Here is a 15,545-nt window from a genome sequence, read left to right on the forward strand (position 1 = left end):
TTCTTACTGATTCTGATTAAATTATTTACCTAAAACCCCTTTAAGTCTTTGCCGTAATACAAAATAGAAATTATAATGCAATGGGGTAAACCATAACTAAATACAAGATACTAAAAACAAAAGGTGAACTATTTTCAAATAAATGAAGTGTCTTCTTTCTTCTTTAACTAAGGATTTTGGAGCGCTAGTGCAAGAGTTTTCATCGTTGCTGGAATTAGTTACAAAGGATAAGACATTGCTGAGTCTGAATGACTTTGATGAGCTTTCAGAAGAGTATGGAGCTGACCTTTCTGGATGCCTCCTGTACTCTGTGAGAATATGAATTTTATTGTTTCTACATCTACAGGATGAAACTGTAGAACAGTGAAAATAAAATAATTTCCATGTCAGTTAGTATATAAAGCAAATTGCCATCTGATAGGATGATTCATTGCAAGTTTTTGTTCGCTGAGAATAGTGGGATATGACTGGAAATTAAGAACAAATTCATTTTAAAAAGGCATGATATGTTGTACTGAGCCTTAAAAAATGTAAAGGGGAATATTGTGGTTTTGATTCTCTTACCTCAAAAAAAAAAAAAAAAAAAAGTTCTCATTTATTTTAAGTAATATGATGTTTGAAAGTAAAGTCTCCTGACTTGTTCATATCATTATTCATAGTGTAAATCCATTGTCTTTAATGGAATTATGCCTTTGAGCAATATTTTGCAGGATCAGATCCTTTATCTAGAAAGGTCCAGTGTTACAGAAGTTTAAGCAAGTGTCTTCCACTCTGTGACCTAGGCCCTGGTATTGCAGTTATACCTGTGGATCAGGGCTATCTGCTCAGAGTTTCCTGGAGTCAGTGGAGATTTGTTTAAGAAGAGATGTTTCAACAGATGTTGAAGCAGATCCAGACAAGTTTAGTACGATAGACATTAGTTTTCTCAGATTAAAAACCCTGGATACCCAGCCCTAATCTCAGTAGCCAAGTGAAGAATCATCGCAGGATCAGGCATCAGGTATTTGTATGGAAAATGTAGGAAAGAATAGTAAAGAGTTGTTTAGATTTATCTTAGTTCCAAATTATTGTTGATAATAAGGCTTGAGTCATGAAGCATGTAAACTAAGTCTTTAACTTAACTAACAAAGTTTGTTGCATCATTTGAGATTAATCTTTGGAGAAGCCATATCTCCTGAAGCCTTTCACATGTCCTGTTTTGTTATAATTTGCGTACTTATTTAGTTTTCTACAGGAAATAACAGGTAAATAGCATATTCTCCGAATCCTCCACCTAACGTCTACAGAAATAAATTAAATTATTACTTGCTGGTTGAAAAGGGACCATTAAAGACACTGTAGCTAGCAGCAGCAGCTCCTCAAAAAGATTGTGTTGCCTGCCTGCTACAAGTCTAGTTTTTGTGCCCATGGAGATTCACTCTTATGCTCTCCTTTAATCCAGAATCAGAGGTGTATCTTTCTCTCGTACTCGTTGCTTCTGACTAGAATAGAGAAAAACCATGGGGAGCAATTTGTCCAGAGACTGGCAGCTTATATCACTCCATCAAGAAATGGCTTAGCACTGGAGTGATTACTAGATCTTTAGTCTCTGGGTGAGGCAGTAGTGCAAGAGATGACAAAGTGTCAGAAAGTTTCGTTTTCAGTCTTCCTCGAAGTGCAGTGGTTGAGATTCCAAAAGGATTTTGGAGAGGATCTGACAGGAAAAGGGCTGACAACACTTACAGTTTCACCTGGATTTGTTCATCTCTGAAGCATATCTGTATAGAAAGGTACCTGAAAGTACCTGACTCAGTTGCCATGTGCATGCTGCATTTGCAGATTACTGGAAAACAGAGCTTCTTGTAATCTTTGAAGCTTATCATAAACTGACTGGTTTTTCAGCCCCTGGCCTCTTTTTTGAAGGAAGAGTCATGTTTTCAATCTAGGTCACTTCTTGGAACTTCATAGTATCTGATCCAATCAAAGAATATCCCTACATTAATAACAGAATGCCTGTTTAACTGTGAATTTCTATTGCATAAATCCTGGGCATTGTCAGTTATAACTGTAGAGAAGGATTTAAAAACAGCTGCCAGAGCTGAAGGGTGAGTTCCTTAAATTACTCCTTAAAAGCTGTAGTAACTGACCTAGGAGATCACTGAGTCCCAAGCTCTCACTGTCCTCCTCTTGCATTTTTGCAGCATCTTGTATAGTTCCTGCACCTGAGAGTGCAGCATGTTAGTACGGTCCATTCTTTTCATTATGATAGTACACTGCAGTCAACATTCTCTGACTAGTAACTTCAGTGTGAAAATCTGGAAGCAAAAATATTTCAAAAGCTTATTCTTTTAAAATCTTACTTGTGAAATGTTTGGTTTTAATGTGCTTTTATATTTATTATCTTTCATCTCAAAGCTTTTCACGGACTGTTGATGTTGCCCCCTAGTCATCTCAGCAAAAACAGTCAGGAGGTCCTTTGTAACAATGGAAAAAGAGTATTTTGGCTAAAATCTATTAGCCCATAGACCACTTCTGTCATTTACAGGAATGATCAGACAGACGTTCATGGTAAATTGATCATTAATTACTAATATTTGTTATTTTTGAGAAGAGGACATCTTTGAGCAAGCAATGGTAAAAATCATACCAAATTATGCCAATCCTTCCTCTGTCAAAAAGGCTTCAAAAGTAGTATTTGGCAAGTTATTTGTGGGGAGTACGAGATCCCCAAGGGTTCAGTGTCACTGCTTCTTAAAGGAGCACTGAACCTTGTGGTAGTTCTGAAACTGATTCACCTGCTAGTTTCTTGGATCAGGATCTCTGTCATACCATTCATGGGCACCCCAAGATGCACCATAATCAATGGCTTCTGCTATTTTAGATAATGGAACACGATGCCTGCAAAACCAACAGCCTTTGTGAGGAACCTCAGTGGCATTTCAGAGACTAAAGTTTGGATTTTCATCCTAGAGTTTTACATTTTATTCCTTTTTATGTTTCATTTCCTTTTAAATCAGAAAAATGAAGTTTCCCACAGGATGATATTTTTGACTCTCTCAAGTAACTTTTTTGTTCTCCTCACTATAGATAATATTATGAGTGTCCTTTGCGTTTATTAATTCATAGTAGAGACCATATTCTGGTACCCTTACCAGAATTGTACTTCATTGTAAGTAGCTCCTCTGAAATAAGTATTCTGTTTTAAAAACTATGTTTTGGTATCTGTGCTCATCTTGAAAGGTACTTGGCTCGAAGAGTAATGATTCTTGTGATTCTGGTATGTGATGCCATGCATCATGCATCTTGTGATGACACTGTCTGGCCTGTGTTCTTAGTTACTCAGCATTATGATTTCTAATATTAGATTCTGTTAGGACATTCTCCTAAGGTAAATGTTCTCAGATTTACTTACAGAACATGGTTATGGCTTTAATAAAGCTATTTGTACATATTTATTTTTTGGTAAATAATCTTGGTATCCTTTGGGTGCTTAGGCCAATAATGAAAACAACTATTCTTCCTCTCTTCAGTTTTAATAGGAGTAGCTACTCAGAGGCACAAAAGGGAGATGCCAAATGTCCATGATAGAATATGGTTCATATTTTAAAAATCTTAATTTTTATTGATACAAGAGAAATGCCTGAATCTGTCACTGGGGGTAGGGGTCCTATAAAAACCAATACCATGTTTAATAAGGTAGCCTGTTTGTAATATATTTGTTTTTTTCTTGAGTTGGTTGTTTATTTATATTCCACAGGACAATAGCTGACTTGAATCTGTTAAGGGAGACCCTCAGGTTGTCCAAGAAAGTTTTACTGAAGGACCCTTATCAGTTGGCTTCCTAGCTTATAAATTGCCTGCATCAAATTGTAGCTGCAGGTAAGCCCTTGGCACTAGGAACTATGAGTCTTATTTTTTAAATAATTGGAAATGTTATAGCATGGTGAAAAAAAGGTGCTGACATTTCCATTGCTTATCATAATCGGTAGTTCAAACTATAACATAAAAACATATGTATGTATTTTTTTAATTAGGTGACCCTAAGAAAATAGCCTAACCTGTCAGTTCTTCTATCCCGGTGCTGAGAATCTTCCATCCCTCCTCTTCCGCTTCAGCGTCCTGCCTTTGTGTGCCTCGTGGGCTTCCCTGTGACGTGTGTCAGGTAGGAGGAAAACATATAAAAGAACTCACATTCCTTGTTCCTTTCTCAATAGCCTGACTGGATAAGATTTTTGTCTGAGTAAAACTGGAGGATGACAATCCTTAGCAGCAGTCTGACGCTGAGAAACACTCTAATGAAAGTCAAACGCCTTGTGTTTCTTCACAGTGTTAACTTTTAACAATATAGCAAAAAGGCTCCAGTTAAGACATTTCCCTCAGCCCCTGTGTTTTACTTCCTCCAAGGTATGAAAAAGAGATCCTATTCTGCTGTAAGAATTTGAGCCAGAACTTTTTATTTTTGCAACGTTGACTTCCATAAATATATGTTTATTTGTTGCTTGGGGAAAAAGAAAACATAAAAATTAGACATCAGTTCTCTAATCCCTAGTTGCTATTTAATGCTGTCACTGAAGTGACAGGTAAGTGTTGTTTTTAAAAGAATAGTAAAAAGTACTGCTAGCAGTTACTTTCTGCCATCTGTCTGCTGATTTTTTTAATGGGGCTTGCTCATCAAGAACTGTGTCTTGAGGAAAAATCTTTAAGAGACTCAAAAGAAAACCAAAATTCCCTAGCTTGCTCATCTTTCTCAATCAAAAAAATGAGATGGATCATGAATACTATATCTCAACCCCTCCAGGACTCAAAAGTGGGATGTAACGTGCTGCAAAACTCTGAAGAGCCACACAAATAATTGTATGGCTGTGTTTCTCCCGGATTTGCAGCTCCTTATGTAACTGCTGAGGCTGTTACAACTGAGGAGTTACAGCCTCTCTTGTGGGAACTGTTATTTCAGTGTAAAGCAAACAAAGCAAATACTTGTGATTTACATGTCATGATTCTTTCTTTCTCATGTATACACTTTTTTATAACATAAATGAGAAAGCACAATTATGTAAAAGAGAAAAAACCCTGAGCATAAACTCAGGAATGAGAGAAAATGAGGAGAAATAGAAGCAAAGGTGAATGGCTTATCCATGTCTCTAAAAAGAAATCTTTCAAAGTTCTGATCTACAGCTTATGCTGGAGGATATTTCTGCTTGTATTAAAATGTCATTTTGTTTATCAATAAATAAATTGTCTAGGAAAGGACAGAAAATTTAATTCATGCAAATTATATGTTTTATTTAATTCAACACAGATAAATATATAAAATATTAAAAAGGTTTGTTTTGACTGAGAATGTTGAAGGAAAATATTTAAATGCTTCCGAAGTTACATCTTCTTTTTTTTCTAAAAAATGCCAGTATTTTGACATATCATCCCAATTCATGATAAAAAGTGATATAATAGGATTTGTTCCAGCATAGAAATTATGGGTTTTTTCACTTAACCATTTTTTTTAATCTAGCTCAACTGCAGTAGCTCCTTTAACAAGCTTCTATTGATTTGTTTAAGTTCAAGCCACTTTTTAATAATATCAAGCTATATTTTCATTATTACATGTAAAAACCCCCAGGCCTCTACAAACTTTTTAAACTAATTCTCAGTGTCATAGTGAACAGGTTAGGAGCCTGACAAATCCCAGAAAATTTTTTTTTTGAGAATATTGATATAGCTAATCTATGTATCAATTAACATGAAGGATTCATCTGTATATCTTCTATTATCATGACTGCTGAGCTATTGCCTTTTTATATATAGTAATTCCCTGTAAGTTTTATGAACATTTTATTAACTCCACTAAGACATAACATATGGAGCTGGTTTATATGCTCTCTTTAGTATGGGAGGTGAAGAAATAAAATGAAAGTTGAGAACAGGTATCTCTAAAACAGACAAGTTATATCCAGAAATAACTGTATAAACTGGAGCTAATGAGTTTTCCTTTGTGTCAGGGCAATAACTGATCAGGATTAGTAACTAATTGTACTCATATCAGTTGTATTGGTGTAAATCTATCTGCTAACTGAAGATGTATTCCATTACAACTGGAAGCAGAATTAGGTTTAGAGCTTGGTCCCTTGTGTCCGACAAAGTGACATAGACATTGAAAACATACTTAGGTGATTTCAGCTGCCTAAAATTATGACCTTCACCTCTGCCCTGCTTCTCCAGTTCCCTGCTGACACTTAAGTTTGTCCCAGTAGTGCCCCAAAACAGCTCACCATGACAGAGTTGAGCAACTTAATACTGGCATCACAGTTCTTGAAATCTGCAAAACAAATGTTTTGCTACCTATTTTGTCTGCTAATTCAGAAAGCAAGCCTAATACACACATGTGCAGGATCAGTAAAGAAAAAGTTATGCTAATACAGTGGCTACCCTGGCACTTCTGTTTAAAATAAATGTGTATAACGTGTGTGTGTGTGTGTGTGTGTGTGTGTATATATATATATATATATATATGTATGATTGGACATACAAATATGTAAATATGATTGGACACACATATATAGGATTGGACACATCCCCTCCTTAAGGCGGCAAGTAGAGCACTCAAGCAGGATGGTGGGCAACACTGATTCATTTCTTCTTATATAAGAAGATGTTTAAACTCACATCTGCTCCTGGCAAGGAAACAGCCATATAGCTATGAGGAAGCAGACTTTTGCACGTGAAAGAGCTCTGGCTCTGCTTTGGAGTCATTCCAGGTTTCATGGCATAATTAAATTTCATGGAACTATGACAAAGACACTAGCCATCAGGCATCTCATGTTGGGTTAGCAACAAAAAAAACACCAGTTCCAGTTCTGCTTCAAAGGCCAGATTTATTTAATGTTCAGTAGAGCCTTTGGATAAAATACAGCCTTGAGCCAGGAATTGTAACTAATGACTCCCTTCTACATGAATGCAAATTCACACAGGAGTAATGAAATTCTGCTATGATTTTATGATTAAGTTAAAATCTGAGTGAGGAATGGCAGAATTTGATGACATTGAGTGTGGATCTGTGGTTTGCAGAATATGTGACAGGATGAATCATTTGTTCGGTTTACCTATTTGACACTATCTTATGTAGTGCATTAACTGATGAATACATAATATTAATTAATATGTAGAAAAGACAATATTTTGGAAATGGTACCAAATGGAAAGACTTTTTGACCTGAATGCTGAATCCTTTCAACTCTTAGCAATTGATTTCTTGTTTTTAATGGTGGATTAATTCCAGTTCTCTGCTGAAATGCCACTACAGTTTGGTAACCTCTGGGTTTGTTTCCTTGGTAAAACTCTGACAGAACAATCAGATGGCAGCAACAATAAAATCTAGACCAACTGTATGGGAAATAGACCATAAATCTGTGCTTAAAAAAAAAAAAAAAAAAGATGTTGTCTATGTCTAATTATAGACTATTAATGAAATCATGTCCATTTTTTAAATTCATTAATTCCTTGGTCACATGGAAAAAATCACAGCAGTTTCAGAAACTCATCAGCATTCCACAGTTATGACTGCATTTCCGGATAGTACTTTGAAATTCTGGGATTTAAATGTTTACAAAGTAACCTTCATGCTCCATGGAGTTGGGAAGAACATTGGTTGTATTGTTATATGTCAGTAGAGACTAGTGGCATTGACTGAACACTGTTCTTTTTAAAACTTGGATCTTTCATTAGGAAGAGTGATTTATATAGCTGATCTTACTTGGATATGCCAGTACTGGCATCTGTAATGAAAGGGGAACTCCTGGCTTTTTTACTGACATCTGTAATGAAAGGGGAACTCCTGGCTTTTTTTTTTTTTTTTTTTTTTTTTTTGATGGTAGCCAATTGGTCAAGGTGAGAGGGTTTTTCTTGTCCTCGTTCTTGGTTTTCTCTGTGTTCATTAAATCATAAAAACAATTTATATTTCAGCAACTTTTAGAAAAAAATGTTCCTTTGACTTAGTGGATGAGGGGAGAGCTGATCCTTCTGGACAAATGAGCTTCCTCTGATATGTTTCCTTCTGTGCTTAGAGTAATAGTCAGCCACAGAGAAACAAGTTTAGAGAGGCAGCAATTAATAGCTGAGAGGTAGTTAGTAATAGTTTCTAGTATTAAGTTACCATTTCTGACTTGTAGCTGACCACATAAACTGTCCTTAGCACTAAGTAGAGTTGACCTTTTTGTACTAAAAAGGGTAGGAAAGCTCACACAGTTAATTACAACTGAGAAATCATATACTAAACTACTCCTTATCACCTCTAAGCCACTTGCTATTTGCTGAAGTCATTTGTAATTTTGAGTGTTGTGGCATCCTTTGTCATCTATGAAACTGGTAATGTATTGGTCATAAAAATTACGGGAAACTGAAGTGCAGAAATTGGCCCTTGCTTAGATAATAGTCATATGTGTTTTCTGCTACATCAGTGATTGCAGGTGAACAGCCTATTAAACCTTTTATGAGATTTTTTTCAATTTCAGAATCTTGTTATGCAGGAATAGTAATAACCACATCAGATAACCTAAGTGTCAGCTCAGGGTTCTGTTCCTTGACAGAAACTTATTGTGTCCTTCAGAGGAAAGTACAAGAAAGTTTATATCAAGCTGCTGTCTACCAGACTTTGCTGTATGACTTTCTCAGTTAGAAATTGCCATATATCCTGGAGCATGGAGGTTTTAATAGCTTTTTAAATATTTTATTCTATCTGGATCCTATCTAACTTATAAATGAGCTCATTATCCATATTTCAACATTTCAGAGAGGACTTACTTCTGTATTTATTTTAGTTGTCAATTCAGTTAAGTAATGGGATAACTTGTCAAGACTTTTTTCCCTGTGGGCATTTTTCAACATTTCAATAGGAATTAATCTGTCCAATCTAGTAGATAGAAAGTGAAATGTAAAAAAAAAAAAAAAAAAAAACAGGAGAAGACTCTTAGTTTTGCAAAACAAAACAAAGTTTAAATTATGCAGTTTACAATGGTTCAGCCTCAGCAGTGACTGCTGAATAAACAACAGCACTGTATGACCCCTTGAATGTGCATTTTAGGATTTTCTTAATGAAAGAAAGTAGGAGAGAAAAATCTCTCTCAACTTTTTAGAAGAGAAAGATTATATTACAATTTCTTTCAGATGCAGTTAACTAGCTATATAGTGACTCTTCACTTCTCTTTTCAGATTTTTTTGGATTCCTTTCCCCTCTCCTTCTAATTATTTTTGACAGTTTTTTCCCTTTGAACCTGCATTTCATTTCTACTGTCATTTCTTTCTTTCTTTTTTTTTTTTTTTTTCTTCTTTAGTTCTCTCGCTTGGGTTTATTTTTCTCTCCTGCTTTTCGCAGGGGGTGATACTTTCATATTCCCCATTCCACATTTTACATCCTTTACTTACTTTTCCCTGAGAACTTTAGTGCTTTATATTTTATTCTGAGGCAGAGAAGGAAAAGGAAGATATGGCAGACTCAGGAAATATGCTCAACTTTGTGCTTGAACCGATACTATTTTCATTATTTCAGGTTTTTGACCTGCCTGACTCATGCCAATTGCTGCATGAAATACTCCTTTCTTCAGCAGATGTTCCTGTGCACAAAGGTTGTTCCGTATTTGTATCAAGGAATTCAAAGAAAGATTATATTCTGTGTGCTTCTAGGTTAGGAGAAAGTATTTTCCCCCCACTGAGAACTTGTGATTAAAATCCCTCATCAGAATTCAACTGAATATCAGCCTTCCATCACTGTATTTTGGTTTCAGTCAGATCTGTTAAAAATTATTCATATTTACTCTATTGCTCTATATTTGCTATATTATCATTAAATAATCCAAATTGTATAAGAGAATAAATTTAAGGGTACATTTTGTAGATGTGAATTCCATTGTCTCCCCACATCACCCCATCAACGATCTGTTATATCCTCCACTACCAAACTGCTGTGGCAGGTACTTCTTCCAAAAATAAGTTGTCAGGGTTTTTTTGTTGTTGTTTGTTTTGGTTTGGTTTGATGTGCCAGTCTAGCATGCAGCTTTACACAGTGTTTGTTGAGAGTGATTGTCAGATTGAAAAATCTGAGAACAAGGTTTGTGCTAATGCAACACCAGGTGTTCTCTCGGTTGGTATTCTACTCCCAGGATCAACTGGGAGATCATTTTTCAGCTTTGCTCTGTGTAAATATTATAGTCACTGGGGGAAAAAAAAAAATCACAAACTTTTCTAAGTATGATTAGTCCACTTATCTGACATGCAACAATAGGAAAGGACAGGCATATTTACTTATGCAGAATGTTTGACAGGATTAGAATGATGAGGCTTAGAAGTCCAGTGTCGGCTACTTACATTAATTTGGTTTTCAAATAGCACTGCAAGTATTCTGCGTTAAAGACAGAAATAGTTTACAAAGGCAAATCCAGTCACATGGAGGTAAAACAAAGTGTTAGGAAGAAAAGTGATGTAAGAGAATATAAAAGAGATGCCCTATGCTATGGGCATAGACAAAAGCAATTATTAAGAGAATAACCCAAGGTGCATTTTGAGGTCCTTATTCAGTTCTGTATTTTATCACTAGTATGTCTGAAGAGTTTAAAAGCTAGATTTGCAGACAGTAATAACATTGGGAGTACAGCAAATCATAACATGTACTGCATATAGATTCAGCACATGCACAGACGGGGCAAAATGCCTCAACAAAAGCAAAATCAAACCACAGTAAAAATCCCAACTAGTGTTTATAACTCTTTTATAGTATTAAAATGAGCAGTTAATTAGCATATTTGGCAATCTGATAGTTTTACATTCCTAAACTGTCGCCACCAAAGCAGCAAGATTGCCTTCTCTATCCTCCCTCTGCCAAGCATGTCATAGTCCAAATCAGGCTGCATCAGAGCTTTTGGGTTTTATTCTGTAACTTACGTATCTCTCTGAATCGTACAGAATAGACCTGATGTTATCATATCCCTCTCACACTGGTTTGCACATACACATCTGGAAGCAGAATTCAGTTGTCTTTGCATATGCACTTAGTCTTCAGGCTTTACTTAGTAGTATGACAGTGTAAGGCTACAGATATGTTTTATGTGTTTTAATTGACTCTACAGGAATGAAAAATAAGCTGTAGTATTCAGCGCTAGCAGAGGAGAGGTGGTTGCTAAGCTGATATGCTAAGAGCCCGTGGTTGCTGTTCAAGGAGTAGCTCTAACTAATGACTATTTCCTTGTGATCTCCAAGTAATTAATATTTACAAACTATATTCTTTCTCCTCCAGAAAAGAAACCAGTGCCCAGTTTTTAATAATATTGGAGTGGCCAGTGAGATCTTCAGTAGCAATTTTTCTAATGTAGGAGTTTTTGAAAAATCATACTGGCAGCCTTCCTGCAGCTTTAGGTGCCTAAGTCAACCTAAAAATCTCTGCTTTTATCCCTAACTAACTCCTTCAGCCTGCTGAATTCCATCTCAAGGCAGGTGGTTCCAGCACTCTCACTCCTCCATTAAACCTTGCAGTTTCTAGTGCATGCATCCTACCATGCTGACAGCTATTCCAAAAACAAGTTCTGTATTACTCCATTATTTTCAGGAGGGTCAGCAGAGTTGCTGTTATTTTGCAATGGCATGAGGCTGACTCTTAAATATTTTTGAGAGAGCAAGTTTTCTTTTCACTTAATGTTACAGCTTTAAAAACATCTGCTGCTTTAAAAATGTTTCTACTGCTGTAGTAGAAGCCTCACTCTTGCTATGTACAGCTCTGTTGTTTGTTACAAGTGCCCTTTCACAAGGCAGTAGGATACTGCACAAATAAAACTCTTCAGTGTTAGCACCTTTGCCTACTTTCGCACCAGTAAGGGTCGCTGCAATGACTTTTTTTTCCACTTATTTCATTAATCATCCAGGCTCTTGTCTTGTGGTATTCAGCACTATTCCAAACACTAACACCACCGAGATAATACTCTGGAATCTGACGGCCTTAAGCACGTGCTCAAGTTACCTTTGAGCAGTTTCATTTCTGCTGCCATTTGTTAAATAAAGGAGAATTGTTTTTATAGATTGATTCATTTCTGAAGGGATTGTGCAGATGGAAATCTCAGACTGTGAATATGGTCATTCCCTAGTGCTTAGCTATTGAACAGTCTGTGCTAGTGTCTTTCAATAATATTAAGTGACCCGGTACTCTGAAATGAATCACGTGACAAAGGAGATAGGCTTAAGTTTTGAACAAGTATATTTATTCTTGTCGGACTACGAAAGAGATGTGAATCAAGTGTTGAAGGAATTCTCTGCCACTTCAAGAAAATGTAAATTAAGATCCAAGGGCTATGATTGCTCCTTACCACTGAAACGTACTGTCTAATTCTAAAAATCCCCAAATTTTGGAAAACTGAGATCTGAATTTCAATGCTAAGTTCAAATTTTTATTGTTATCCCAATACTTCATCAGTAAAATGAGTTATTATTGAAGAAGTAAAATTAAGTATAGGGTTTATATCTTCTTGTAAATAATGCTAGGATGAGATTCAAATATATATTTGATGGGATTAAAGTCAATGGCTTATTATAAAAATTGTCTGAAGTCCCTAAATCCTTGTGCAGTTTGGCTTAGGAAAAGATAACTGAAGCGTTCCTTCTGAACACAGTTTTTAGGTTAAGGCAGGTAGAGAGAGAAAATTCTGCTAATTTCCAAGCTCTCTGTAAGCCAGGTCATGTCAGACTTCATACATAGCAATCAGCATCTTGCATTTCACCTAGAAAGTTAACAGATAACCAGAACAGACCTGTATCTACCTGACCTGTGTCCCCAAAAGGTGGACAACAAAATTCATGTAGACCTTGTAAGTAACTTCACAAGATAGTCCTAGCAGAACAACTGCAGGCACATATGTTATAGAATATTCTTCTTATATACTAAAATCTTTTCTATACTACTATCTTTTTTTTCAATTTAACCTTAAATGTGAGGGGTTTGCTCTGAACTTCATTATTGTTTACCCTTTATTTTGGAGAGAACTACCTTCAACTGTGGCACTTGGCTTGGCTTCAAAGATCAATGGCCAATCTTTGACTGTTAGTGCAAATAAATGAAAAGAAATAGATGAAACTCAAGACATGGTGACTATGCAGAATTATCCCAGGCAAGTTCAAAAAAGATCTTTAGTGCTTAAACATTTTCTGTGTTTTAGATTAGGGCAGGTAGCAGACATCATGACAGGTACAATGCTGTATTTGAAAACATGATTGAAGCCTTTAAAAGGTGATTCTTCCAAAAAAAATAAATAAAAATCAACAAAATGTACTATTTTCCATAATTTGTTTCTGAATGGCCTTGCCAGTTTCTGATGTAGAGTATACACTGCAAACAGGAAGATTTACAACTATTGTAAATGTACTCAGTAATGATTACTTGATGTCATCATTCGGTTAAAGCAAGTTTGACGTAAAGTGTTATCAAAAAAACTCATCTTCCCAACACCTTCATGTGGCAGACCTTTTCAGAACCTGTCTCAGCCAACTTACATCAAAAAAAAAAAAAAAAAAAAAAAAAAAAAAAAAAATTGAAAAAGTTGAAAGCTCAGAACTCCAAAAAATAACCTCCCAGTTCCTATTGACTACAGTGAGGCCAGGAATTAAGCCCTATATTGCAACTGAATGTGTAGATAGCTATGGTAGGGAATTAGAGATCACTGTTAGGAGTGTTCATAAGACTCATAAATAAGGCTACTTTAAACTCCAAAACAAAATGGAGAGAGCTTTATAGTCTTCATAATTACTAGTAATAGATTGTTCTTTTTTTGTTTTGTTCATGCATTGTGTGCAGGAATCTTAGTGCTGGAGTCTTTACAGCATGGAAAATAATAAAATCAAAATGCAAAGCAATGCTATTAGAAAGGAAAACTAAAGGACTTGTAGACAGCATTGATATTATGCTGGTGAGAGATATGAAACTCTTTGTCCTTACACACAAAGGGTTGGCCTCTTTATTACTGATTCGCCAAGACCCCTTTTTCAAGTACTAATTGAAAATGTATTCAGAAAGTGTGTGTGTGTGTGGGGGGGGGGGTGCTTGCTTATGGATGATTTTTTTTCATTTCCATAAAACCTAATTAAACAAGATATTTAATTAGCTAATTCATTATACAAAGCAGGCAGCATGGTTTCTTTTATATTTCTACTAGACTCTGTTAATTTACGACCTTTCAAAAAAAGAAGTTTGTGAAGAATCAGATGGGTCTTTACCTCATTCCTTGCCAAAGTAAGTACAAGATTCTTGAGGGAGGACTGCTGCTTGGCCTCTCTGAGAATAGGTAGGAGTTTGTATCTGGCACTGACTGCATCATCCAAGAAGTTTTACATATGGAACAAATCATATGTTCATTCTCTGCGGATCTAACTACTAAATACATTTAAATATGATTGTTCAGTCAACCCGCTTGATTTTTTTTTGAGTCACAGTAGTCTTTAGCATAAAGGACATTCTCTTTTATCTGTCAGATATGCACAGAAGTGTCTCTAAATAAAGCTGAAAGCTGAAAATAAACAATTTTTTTTACAGAATATTTTGCATTCAAGTGGAAACTTTAAGTCCTGTTAAGGTCAACTGTACTTGTTAGTTTTAAAGCTACTGTAAGCCTGAAATCATGAGCTAATTGTGAGATGGAAGAAGGCAAAAAAAATTTTTTTCATTTTCTAGAGATAAATAAAGAACAATAATAAAGACCACACTGGAGCAGAAAGATGCAATTCATTCTTCCCTGTGCCAGTTGGATTGAATTGGTTTTCCTCAGTGTTTGTGAGGTCTGTGAGAAATGTTTGGATAAGATCTGTTGGTGCTGTTCCCAGAACATGGTTCATGTGATATGAAAGAATTCTGTTGCTTTGCCAGGGACCACTTTGTCATTTGGAGACTGGGGTTTTAAAGGGTCGTCTGAGGCCAGAACCCAAAGACAAGACTCCTGCACAACCTATTTATGCTCCAGACCCTCTTCTATCAAAGGCCGCTGGGGAGCTGTACAAGGAGACTCCACCCAAGAGGAGAGGGAGCCACAGGTGACAACTTGATCCAGAGCTGCAGCTGAAACAACTGTTGTCCAAGGCATTGAGATATAAATTCAAATAAATGTCATTTATTAAAATAAAAAACCAGTTCATCGTAGCCTTCCAGAGTGTCCTTGTCCTGAAGCAGAGAGATCAAATAGACAAGGGCCAGACCCATGTACAGTTGTTACATTTCTTCAGTTGCAAGAATTAATGACCCTAGCTGCCTGAGAGGAAGTGAGAAGGAGGAGTTATAACTCCAGGAAACCTTAAAATTGTAGCAAGCACCTGTTAGTGAGTTGTGCATCCTTCCTTCTGAGGAATTTTTGCTTCAATAAATGTAATCAAAAAGTTGTATCAGGTGGCAAACATCAATATTCTGTTTGTTTTAGAACTTTGAAACTCATGAGAAAGGTATAATGAAACTAAGACAGAAAAGAAAAGGACACTGGGGAACAAGGTAAAACAAATAGAAAAATGACAACAATTTGTTAACAAAAAGTGTAACCCCATTGGTCAGTACTTGCTCA

At 36.0% G+C, this 15,545-nt stretch overlaps 1 protein-coding gene across 11 annotated transcripts in view; it reads left to right on the plus strand.

Moving 5' to 3' along the window:
* Positions 1-15,133, plus strand: part of RWDD4 (RWD domain containing 4) — a 39,359-nt gene extending 24,226 nt beyond the window's left edge. For 6 of the 11 annotated variants that reach the window (XM_062575763.1, XM_062575757.1, XM_062575766.1 and 3 more), the window contains 5 exons: positions 173-310; positions 3,737-3,858; positions 4,014-4,141; positions 14,157-14,233; positions 14,672-15,133. The gene's annotated coding sequence lies outside the window, so the exon portion shown is untranslated. The remainder of the gene's footprint in view (positions 1-172; positions 311-3,736; positions 3,859-4,013; positions 4,142-14,156; positions 14,234-14,671) is intronic. The other 5 variants (XM_062575761.1, XM_062575759.1, XM_062575764.1 and 2 more) reach the window with 5 other exon arrangements.
* Positions 15,134-15,545: the final 412 nt, after the last annotated feature.

Source organism: Rhea pennata, chromosome 4 (genome assembly GCF_028389875.1).
Source record: "Rhea pennata isolate bPtePen1 chromosome 4, bPtePen1.pri, whole genome shotgun sequence".
NCBI lineage: Eukaryota > Metazoa > Chordata > Aves > Rheiformes > Rheidae > Rhea > Rhea pennata.